Source organism: Salvelinus sp. IW2-2015, linkage group LG19 (genome assembly GCF_002910315.2).
Source record: "Salvelinus sp. IW2-2015 linkage group LG19, ASM291031v2, whole genome shotgun sequence".
In the NCBI taxonomy this organism is placed as follows: Eukaryota; Metazoa; Chordata; class Actinopteri; order Salmoniformes; family Salmonidae; genus Salvelinus; species Salvelinus sp. IW2-2015.
In genome coordinates, this window is record NC_036859.1 from 4,992,475 (window position 1) to 5,003,434 (window position 10,960).

Below are 10,960 nucleotides of genomic sequence, written 5' to 3' on the forward strand. Positions count from 1 at the left end.
TAGTATTTACTTGTTGACGCTTGGCTAAGCTATGCTAGTCGCTTTTTCTTAACTGTGGGGGGTGCTCGGATCCGGGAAGTACCAAAGTAAAAGTTAAGACTATCAGAAGAAATGTTGGTACTTATTTATTTTGATGCCAAAGGCATGAAATGAGTGAGTCATCAGCTTCATGTAGGTCTGAGGCTATAGTGTACTGCGCCATCATTAGATTTATTCAATCAAAAGTAACAGTCAGTGATCTGGATGTGGCCAACGCAGTCTGCATTATGTTACAGCAGTAGCCATCTCCTCTCATGGACTGCACCAGATTTGCAGTTCTTGGCACTGGCAGATGGTGATAGACTCTTCCACCAAGGCACCTGCAATGTTTCCTGACGTTTCTGGGGGAATCCGGGCTTTCGCTGGCCATGGCAGACACTGACATTCCTGTCTTGCAGGAAATCATGCACAGAACGAGCAGTATGGCTGCGTGGCATTGTCAGCTGGAGGGTCATGTCAATGAGCCTGCAGGAAGGTAACATGAGGAGGAGGATGTCTTCCCTGTGACCACAGCGTTGAGATATTGCCTGCCATGACAACAATCTCAGTCCGATGATGCTGTGACACACCGCCAGACATGACGGATCCTCTACCCTCCAAATCGATCCGCTCCAGAGTACAGCCCACGGTGTAATGCTCATTCCTTCGACGATAAACGTGATTCCAACATACACCCTGGTGAGACAAAACCGCTACTCGTCAGTTGAAGAGCACCTTTCTGCCAGTCCTGTTCGTCAGCGACGGTGGTTTGTGCCATAGGTGACGTTGTTGCCGGTGATGTCTGGTGAGGACTGCTCTGTAACAGCTACAAGCCTTGGGACAAGCCTCTCTCCACCTATTGTTGCGGGCAGTCTGAGCACTGATGTAGGGATTGTGCGTTCCTGGTGTAACTCAGGCAGTTGTTGTTGCCATCCTGTACCTGTCCCGCAGGTGTGATGTTCGGATGTACCGATCCTGTGCAGGTGATGTTACACGTGATCTGCCACTGCGAGGACGATCAGCTGTCCGTCCTGTCTCCCTGCATCTTTCTTTTGGTGTTTTCCAGAGTCAGTAGAAAGGCCTCTTTAGTGTCCTAAGTTTTCATAACTGTGACCTTAATTCTTATGGCTGGGGGCAGTATTGAGTAGCTTGGATGAATAAGGTGCCCAGAGGTGCTCAGAGTAAATGGCCTGCAGCTAAGTCCCAGTTGCTAATATATGCATATTATTAGTATATTTGGATAGAAAATACTCTGAAGTTTCTAAAACTGTTTGAATGATGTCTGTGAGTATAACAGAACTCATATGGCAGGCAAAAACATGAGAACAAATTCAACCAGGAAGTGGGAAATCTGAGGTTGGTCGTTTTTCAACTCATTCCCTATTGAAGATACAGTGGGATATGGGTCATTTTGCACTTCCTAAGGCTTCCACTAGATGTCAACAGTCTATAGAACCTTGTTTGATGCTTCTACTGTGAAGTGGGGKCGAATGAGAGGGGAATGAGTCAGAGGTCTGGCAGAATGCTTTGAGCTRGTGACGCTCGTTCACGTGAGAGCGAGCTCTGTTCCATTTGCTTTTCTGAAAACAAAGGAATTCTCCGGTTGGAACATTATTGAAGATTTATGTTAAAAACATCCTAAAGATTGATTCTATACATCGATTGACATGTTTCTACTGACTGTAACTTTTTGACATTTCGTCTGCTCCTAGTGAACGTGCTTCGTGACATTGGATTTGTTTACAAAACGCTATTTGGACATAAATGATGGACATTATCGAACAAAACAAACATTTATTTTGGTACTGGGATTCCTGGGAGTGCATTCTGATGAAGATCATCAAAGGTAAGTGAATGTTTATAATGTTATTTCTGACTTCTGTTGACTGCACAATATGGCGGATATATTTTTGTCTTGATTGGGCTCTGAGCGCCGTACTCAGATTATTGCATGGTTTGCTTTTCCGTAAAGCTTTTTTGAAATCTGACACAGCGGTTGCATTAAGGAGAAGTGGATCTAAAATTCCATGTATAACACTTGTATCTTTTATCAATGTTTTTTATGAGTATTTCTGGAAATTTATGTGGCTCTCTGCAAAATCACTGGATGTTTTTGGAACTACTGAACATAACACGCCAATGTACACTGAGATTTTGTGATATAAATATGAACTTTACCGAACAAAACATACGTGTATTGTGTAACATGAAGTCCTATGAGTGTCATCTGATGAAGATCATCAAAGGTTAGTGATTCATTTTATCTCTATTTCTGCTTTTTGTGACTCCTGTCTTTGGCTGGAAAAATGGCTGTGTTTTTCTGTGACTTGGCGGTGACCTAACATAATCGTTTGTGGTGCTTTTGCTGTAAAGCCYTTTTGAAATCGGACACTGGTGGGATTAACAACAAGATTACCTTMAAAATGGTATAAGATACTTYTATGTTTGAGGAAWTCTAYTTATGAGATTTCTGTTGTTTGAATTTGGCGCCCTGCACTTTCACTGGCTGTTGTCATATCGATCCCGTTAGCGGGATCTCAGCCAGAATAKGTTTTTAATTYCCTACCGTCTGTAAACTGTTAGCTTCTTATGGCTGAGATCCCGCTAACGGGATCTACTAGGAGCAGTAGTATTCCCTAACCCTTAACCTAACCAGAATCCTAACCTTAACCCTAACCCCCTAACCCTAACCCTAACCCTAAAACTATACCTAACCCTAACTCCTAACCCTAACCCCTCAACTTAACCATAATTATAACCCTAATTGTAAACCTAACCCTAAACCTAACCCATATCCCTAACTTTAACCCCAAACCCATAACCCTAACCCTAATTCTAATCGTAATTGTAAGCCTAACGCTAAACCTAACCCCTAAGCCTAACATAGCCTTTTTCCTTGTGGGGACCAGCCAAATGTCCTTGTTCTACTATCATTGTGAGAATGATAACACACAGAGAGAGAGAGAKACACACACATGAGATCAGAGATTATGATTAGCTGCCAGGGTCAGGAGTGAGGCAGAAAAATAGGGGTGGGGTAATCAGGGAAAAAGAGAGAGAGAGAGAGAGATTGAAAGAAAAAAAGGTAGAGGTAGAACGGGCTGAGGGAGGGAGAGAGAAAGAGGAGGAAGAGGAGGAGGAAGGTGGTATAAAAAAGTGTCGGCGGGAGAGTAGAAAAAAAAGTTGGTGAAAAAAAGACTGTCAGCCCTGTGGGTCGGCTGACATAGAGAACGAGCAGCATCTCCTCCTCCACTGCTCCAAATATGACTCAATCAGAGGTATTTCTCTCCTGAAAATTACAGAAAGAATTGCAGGGTTTCTTGAGCTGCCTGTCGAGGAGAAAACCTTCATTTTGTTAGGAGACAACATAGAGGCGGTAGATCTTGCTGCAGATGACGTCCTGGACTGTCATCATGTGAGAGACAACAGCTGATTTAATATATCAATTGTTGCAGTTTATTACCTTTTTTTGGTGTATTATTTTCCATAACTGTTGATATATATATTCTTATTGCTCTTAAAGAGATCACCAGCGTTATCTGAAGGTCACCATCTTCAGATCATCGGCCAACTGACACTACAGATGAACTAATCATSTTGTTTTTAGAGTATGGAAACCCCTTCATACTCCTGACTCACTAAGGCTGCCATTCACAAAGGCTTATTTTTTCATTTAACTAGGCCAGTCAAGAACAAACTCTTATTTACAATGACGGCCTAGGAACAGTGGGTTAACTGACTTGTTCATGGGCAGAACAACAGATTTTTACCTTGGGGAATCGATCTAGCAACCTTTTGGTTATTGGCCCAACACTCTAACCACTAGGCTACCTGCCACCCCTTCTGGAGTCTCCTGTACATTTTTTATGTATTTATTATTAATTTAAAACAACTCTTTTCAACCTAATAATTATTTCTGCATTCACCCTATTTATTTATATATCTGTTTACATAAAATACTTAATTTAAATGCATCATTTAGCATAACTGTTGGTGCCCATTATGTTTAATCAACCACAGTTGCCTCCTGTCCAGTGTCACACACTCAGATTAGTGGTAAAACGGCCCCCTCTAGAGGTGTAAAGGACAATGTACATCTATTCTGTAGAGTAGAGGCTGGATACACTAAATCAGTGTGGTCACTAACCGGTGAATCACGATCGACTCTTTGATCTCCAAGGCATTTCTAGTCGATCACCAAACATTTCTGTAAAAAAAACAACGATAAAGCCTTGCATTCCTATTATTTTTCTCTGTTGGCAGTAGGTGCACTTGATTCAGCAGTCCTAACGCCAGGAAGGCAAAGTCATCAGATATTGAACCATTTCATGTGTCTGAAGTTAGAACTCCGCCTACCCAGCAGTCCCAGAAAGCAAATCAAGTGCACCTATAGGCCTACCTCTGGCCAACCAGATAGCTCAGGTCACAAAGATTCCTCGCGCAATAGACTATATATATAAAAAAAACTTAATGGCACAGCAAAGTTGATACTATTTTTTTTTAAACCATGACTAGAGAGAGACAACAAATACAGCAAATAGCCACTCTTTGTACAATTAAGTTAATGTTTAAGTTGTTATTCAGCACTGTCAAAACTTTGTTTAATCTTTTTGTAAGCCATAAAATGTTTATTCTCCCTACTTCCACTCACGGTACAACCAGCACTGCAGCTGCAATGAATGAGTATAGCAAAGTGTTCTGATACGCTTGCGTTTTTATTAGCAGCTTGTGTCTTTTTTAACATCAAGGAATATTTCACTTTCTCCCGTCATAGGAGTAACAATATGAATTGGTGCATGAGCTGACCTGAGTGTCGTCATGAGCTGGAAGAATGTGTCCCCTTATCTCAGCTGAGGGAGGGAGAGCAGAGGGACGGTGGAGTCGGATGACAGGCAGACTCACCGCTGCTCCCTCTCCCTCTCCCTCAGCCTGACCATCAGATGCAGGACATCAGTCCAGTAAAAAAAAAAAAAGAAGAAGAATATTTTGCTCACTCAGCTGTGCCTCACAATTAATACGACAAATTATCCATTACCAGTGCGATCATATACCTACTTAAAAATATATAATTTCAAAATGGTCTGAGAAGAACAACATTAGCAGGGCAATTCAAGCATAGCCAATATGCAGTGATGAAGCCTACTGCACAAACCTCATTGCTACAGAACTGTTTTTAATTGGTTAATGTTGCATAGGCATAATACCTTTTATAAGTCGTGTTTAAAGAAAAATATGAGTGGTATATCTCAGCTTGCATTTCAACTCAAAAAGTGATCAGTTGGTAGAGCATGGCATTTTTTWAATTTATTTTACCTTTATTTATACAGGTTTTTTCTCATTGAGATAACATCTCTTTTCCAAGAGAGACCTGGTCCAATAGCAGCAGGGGGGAAGAACGTTTCAGACAAAACAACTTACATACACTAACACAACATTAAACAAAACTATAAACACACATACAGTACAACAAAAACATTTTACGTTAAAAACACAAACATGTTGACTAAAAACAGCTGGCCTAAAAACAATTACACTCTTCTATGATATTTACATCGATCAAGTGTTTAAACTCCACCAACGAAACTAGATCATCACAATGTAAAATGTTCAGGAGAGAATTCCAGGACCACGGTGCTAAGTAACTAAAACTATTTCTACCATGACCTGTTCTAATTCTTGGTACTGTTAAAAGCAAATCAGAATGGGACCGTAATATATATTTATTTACCGACCTGACTAAAAAAGAACAGAGATAAAATGGCATTTTACACTGAATCAAGTGCTCTCAGAGTAGTGACTTAGGCCTGCATATATATAACATCACTAAAATCTAAAACCGACAGTAATGTACATCGTACCAGCTCCTTCCTGGCCTCAAAAGAAAAACAAGCCTTATGCCGGTAATAACTTCCTATTTTCTAGCCTGAAAATGAAGATGTTTCTTTTCGTGTTTTACATCAAGCCCATTTACCTAGAATTCTGTCTCTATCCTCTTTATCTGATTACGGTGAAGTTCTTTACGGTTTCCTTTCGATTTTCACCATCCATTTGGTGCGGAGGTCACAAGCCAAGATTATTATTATTTAAAAAATTGTTTAGTCATTTATGCTCTTATCTAGAGAAATTTACAGTAGTGAATGCATATTTTCATATTTGTTTGTACTTGTCCCCTGTAGGTAAACTACTACCACTTGAATAAAGAACAGTATCATCTGCATAAAAATGAACATGCGCTGTTTCAATAAGATCCCCGATGTTGTTGATATACAAAATGAACAGCAGTGGGCCCAAAATAGAACCTTGCGGAACACCTGAGCACACCTCTATGGACTCAGATTGACAACCATCCGCCATTACACATTGTGTACGATTTGATAGGTAATTTATAAACCAATCTAGAGTATGACCAGTAATTCCACAACATTTTAACCTTTGCACTAACACAGCATGGTCCACGGTGTCAAAAGCCTTCGACAAATCAATAGAAACAGACACACAATGTAACTTCTTATCAAGAGCACAGTGGATGTCATTTAAAACCTTCAATGTTGCTGAAATAGTGCTGTGGCCAGACCTTAAACCTGATTGCATTCCATTTAAGATGTTGTTTTCTTGGAGGTAGGCCTTCAGCTGCCTACTAACTAAGGACTCCAGTACCTTTGACAGTACACACAATTTTGATATGGGTCGATAGTTGTCAAGTAGCGAAGGATCTCCACCTTTCAGGAGAGGCAGTACAAAAGCAGATTTCCATAACTTGGTGATTTCCTTAACATTCAAGCGTGAGGTTAAAAAATACATGTTAAGGGGGAGCAATGATGTCTGCAGCTAGGTGTAGGAGGCGGGAGTCTAGTTCATCAGGGCCAGGGGATTTTTTAAATCAATTTCTTTCAGGGCTTTACACACTTCTGAAACAGAGAATGATGAAAAGGAGAACTTGGTGAAGGAGTGCACAGGGGAGTCAGGTAAATTCATAGGGGGCTCAATTATACCGTTGACCTTTTCAAATAAACTGCCTGCATCTAAAAGAAAAATGCTGGTTCAAGGCTTTCAGAATGGAGGTTCTCTCAGTTACAATCTGTGTGTCGACCAACAATTGTTAAGGAAGCTGTGTATCTTTTCTGCACCCCAAACCTTTCACTACTTGCCAAATTTTGGATGGATTATTTAAATTATGTGAAGTAGATTTCAGGTAGTGGTCTGCTTTCAATTTACGGATCATAGCCACACCCATATTTCAAAGACGTTTAAAAGCCATCCAGTCATCTATCGAACCAGAACCCTCTTGCTTTAGCCCACATAGCATTTAGTTCCCTTGTGATTTTAGTCAGTTCCTTAGTAAACCAAGGGTTCTCTCTGCCCTTAATCCTGAATGTATTTAAAGGGGCATGCCTATTGCATACATCCTGGAATGCATTGTGGAAGTAAGAAAAGGCTAGTTCAACATCAGGGATTAATTCCATTCTATTCTATTCAATGCTAGATACATCATGTAAAAAACCTTGAATATCAAACCGCTTCCAGTTTCTTTTCGTAATGACACGTGGAGATTTCTTAGGAATTTTACCATCTCTCACTCAGGCAATAGCACAGTGATCACTTATGTCATTTGCAAAAATACCAGAAGCATTAAAACGATGAGGAGCATTGGCTAAGATCAAATCAATAAAAGAGGATTTCAGTGGYTATTTTATATTCAACCTCGTTACACTGTTGACAATCTGAGTGAGATTATAGGTATTGCACAGKATTTTAAGTTGATCAGAGCTAGATGTTAGTCAGTCCTGATTCAGATCACCCATCAGGACAAACTCAGAGTTGACATTCTGTGATAACTATTCGAAAATACACTCCAGAGAGCCAACAGTAGCAGATGGAGGTCTATAACAACAAGATACAACAATATTTAAAGATGAGACAAGGTTTAGGTTCAAAGACAGATATTCAAAATGCTTAGGTTTAGTAACAGAAGTCAGAACGACCACCGAGAACTTGTCTTTTACATATACAGCAACACCACCCTTAGATTTATGATCTGTACGAAAAACATTTGCAATGACGGGGGTTGTGGGTTTGATTCCTACAGGGGACAAGTACAAACAAATATGAAAATATGCATTCACTACTGTTAATTTCTCTAGATAAGAGCATAAATGACTAAACAATTTTTAAAATAATAATAATCTTGGCTTGTGACCTCCGCACCAAATGGATGGTGAAAATCGAAAGGAAACCGTAAAGAACTTCACCGTAATCAGATAAAGAGGATAGAGACAGAATTCTAGGTAAATGGGCTTGATGTAAAACACGAAAAGAAACATCTTCATTTTCAGGCTATTTATGATTCAATGCATTCTGCTTTATTTGTGTTTTGTCTCAACATAAAGTCCTTATAATTACTGTACAGTATGTAGGAGCATTAAAACCATACATTTGTGTTATAACGTGGACGCTTACTAAAACAATAGTTCATACTAATAATTAGCGAGCAATATTCTGCTGAATTTACATGCACGTGTTGATAAATTATATTCTTACTGCTGCTGTCCCCTCATCTTGTTCTGGATCTGGTCTGATCCTGTCTGAACTGGTCTGTACCAGTCTGGGCGGGTCTAAGAACAGCAAAGGCGTTGCTGGTTTTTCTGGTTTTCTCCAAAATACTGAGCCGATGTGAGACAGTGTTTCATGGGCTGACGAACCTGAGATTGAGCCTAAAGTCACCATTCTCAGGTTGGACAGTCCTMGAAAGCGCCGCTCCAGATACAGCATTGGCGATGTATGGCGTAACTGGTCCAAAATGGGATCTAGAAACTGCCATGGAGGGGGAACATCTGGTCCAGTTATATAAGGGAGAAAACACTTCCCGTCTACATTTTAATCATTTAGAATTACAATGAATGTTATGAGCTATTCAAATGAAACTGTAGATACTGTAGGTGTATACAGACCAATGCACAGGTAGACAGTACTGTGGGTATATGTCTCTGTATCAGAGAGTCAATTGGTATTGGAGGAGAAAGGACAGGTTGGTAGAGAGGCTCTGTGTTTATTAAATGCACTCACTGGCATGAACATCACAAACACAAGTCACTGTACCAAATCCTGAGCATGATGGGGGTGCAGTGAAAGTTACATTTGTGTTTTATTAACACATAAACACTCATAGAAAATCACACTTACACATGCGTACATAGCCTAGTACATACCGGCATCAACATACAAAACACAGAAACACAGAAACAACACACACACATCAAATACTCTATCCTCTGTGTCATATACAGGCTCTTTCATACTTCATACTATTCAGAAATATCTAGCTGTATAAATAATTGACTTTCCGGACACCGTCTCACAGACCCTCACCGCACCACTTTAGCATTAGCCACCCAGACACAAACACTCTGCCAGCTAACACATTAACACAACTAACAACAATCATAAAAGTCCCTTTGTTTGTTTCCCCCTCGAACTCTCCCCTTTTACCATTAGAACAAATGGAGAAAAAAGATTAGTGTGCCAAGTCAAGCCAATAAGACTTTCCCTACTCCCCTACTTACCCTCATGGCAGACCATCTGACTCCTGGATCCCCAGACAGACAGGAACCCCAGACAGCCCTTGTGATGGACAGCTAGCCTACTGCTGTAACCATTGACACAGACTTCACAAATCACTATGCCTTCCTGATCTCAGAAATGTTTCATTCACTTTCTACTCACTGTCTTTTCTTTTGAACTCTTGCCAGGTTAGAGTTTGACTGCAAGGACTAGAATGAAAGCAACAGTTGAAGACAGGAGAGTCGACTCACAGGTTAGCAATGAGGTCCCTACAGAAACCCTACTACTGCTTTTGTGAACTCATCAGGGCCCTGCCAGTTGGGTCACGAAACACCCGCCACATGCACAGACACACACCCACAGACACACACCTCTCTTTCCTGTTTGTGACTGTTTCTGGTTGTGGTATATTTTCCATGACATCTCAATATCAGGGGCCAATAGATGCCGAACGCTCCTAACCTGCATACTAATCTGCAAATATTTACACAAGGACATATTTCAACTAAATGACTGTTATGCATGCATGTTTATTTAATTGAAATGTGTTGTGCAGAATCATTAAATCATGATGAAACAACGTTTTAAAAGCTGAGGCCAAGAATAATTATTGAAATGAATTTCATTCCAATAAATTAATTTCAATGTAAGCTACAACAAGTAAAAAACCATTCCATAACCGTAAACTGAACAATGGTGATTTTAAAGGCGTATGCTACCTTTACAATGATCAAATCATTTCTTAAATCTCTTAATTTCACTTTTTGCTGCAGTGGGCAAAATTGAGGGTCCCAGTGCTTCTTGGTAGTCTTAAACAAATCTACTTTGAAGCAAAAGTATACACCTCACACACATGGTTATGGGCTTAAAAAAGAAGACACCTGTACCATGTCAGATATAGAGATGAAACGTATTACATTTTGAGTTTGCAACCTAATACTACACTCTGTATAAATTACAGAAGACTGAAATACAGTGCCTTCAGAAAGTATTCAGACCCCTTGACTTTTTCKACATTTTGTTACGTTACAGCCTTATTCGAAAATTGATTAAATCAATAAAAATCCTCAGCAATCTACACACAATATCCCATAACGACAAAGCGAATACAGGTTTTTAGAAATTTTAGCAAATTTATACAATAAAAAAAAAAAAAAATACCTTACTAACATAAGTATTAAGGGCCTTTGCTACAAGGGCTCAGGTGCGAAATTGAGCTCAGGTGCATCCTGTTCCCATTGATCATCCTTGAGATGTTTCTACAATTTGATTGGTTTCCACCTGTGGTTTCCAACTGTCTATATAAGGTCCCACAGTTGAAAGTGCATATCAGAGAAAAAAAACAAGCCATGAGGTCAAATTAATTGTCCGTAGAGCTCCAAGA

The 10,960-nt window shown here is 40.0% G+C and overlaps 1 long non-coding RNA gene across 1 annotated transcript in view; it reads right to left on the minus strand.

Annotated features, from left to right (window-relative positions):
• Window positions 1–9,871, minus strand: part of LOC139029342 (uncharacterized) — a 29,464-nt gene extending 19,593 nt beyond the window's left edge. Inside the window, exons 1-2 of the long non-coding RNA XR_011481656.1 lie at window positions 9,739–9,871; window positions 9,579–9,661 (exon numbers count right to left, since the gene is read on the minus strand). This is a non-coding gene — a long non-coding RNA (uncharacterized lncRNA). The remainder of the gene's footprint in view (window positions 1–9,578; window positions 9,662–9,738) is intronic.
• Between the last annotated feature and the right edge of the window lie 1,089 nt (window positions 9,872–10,960).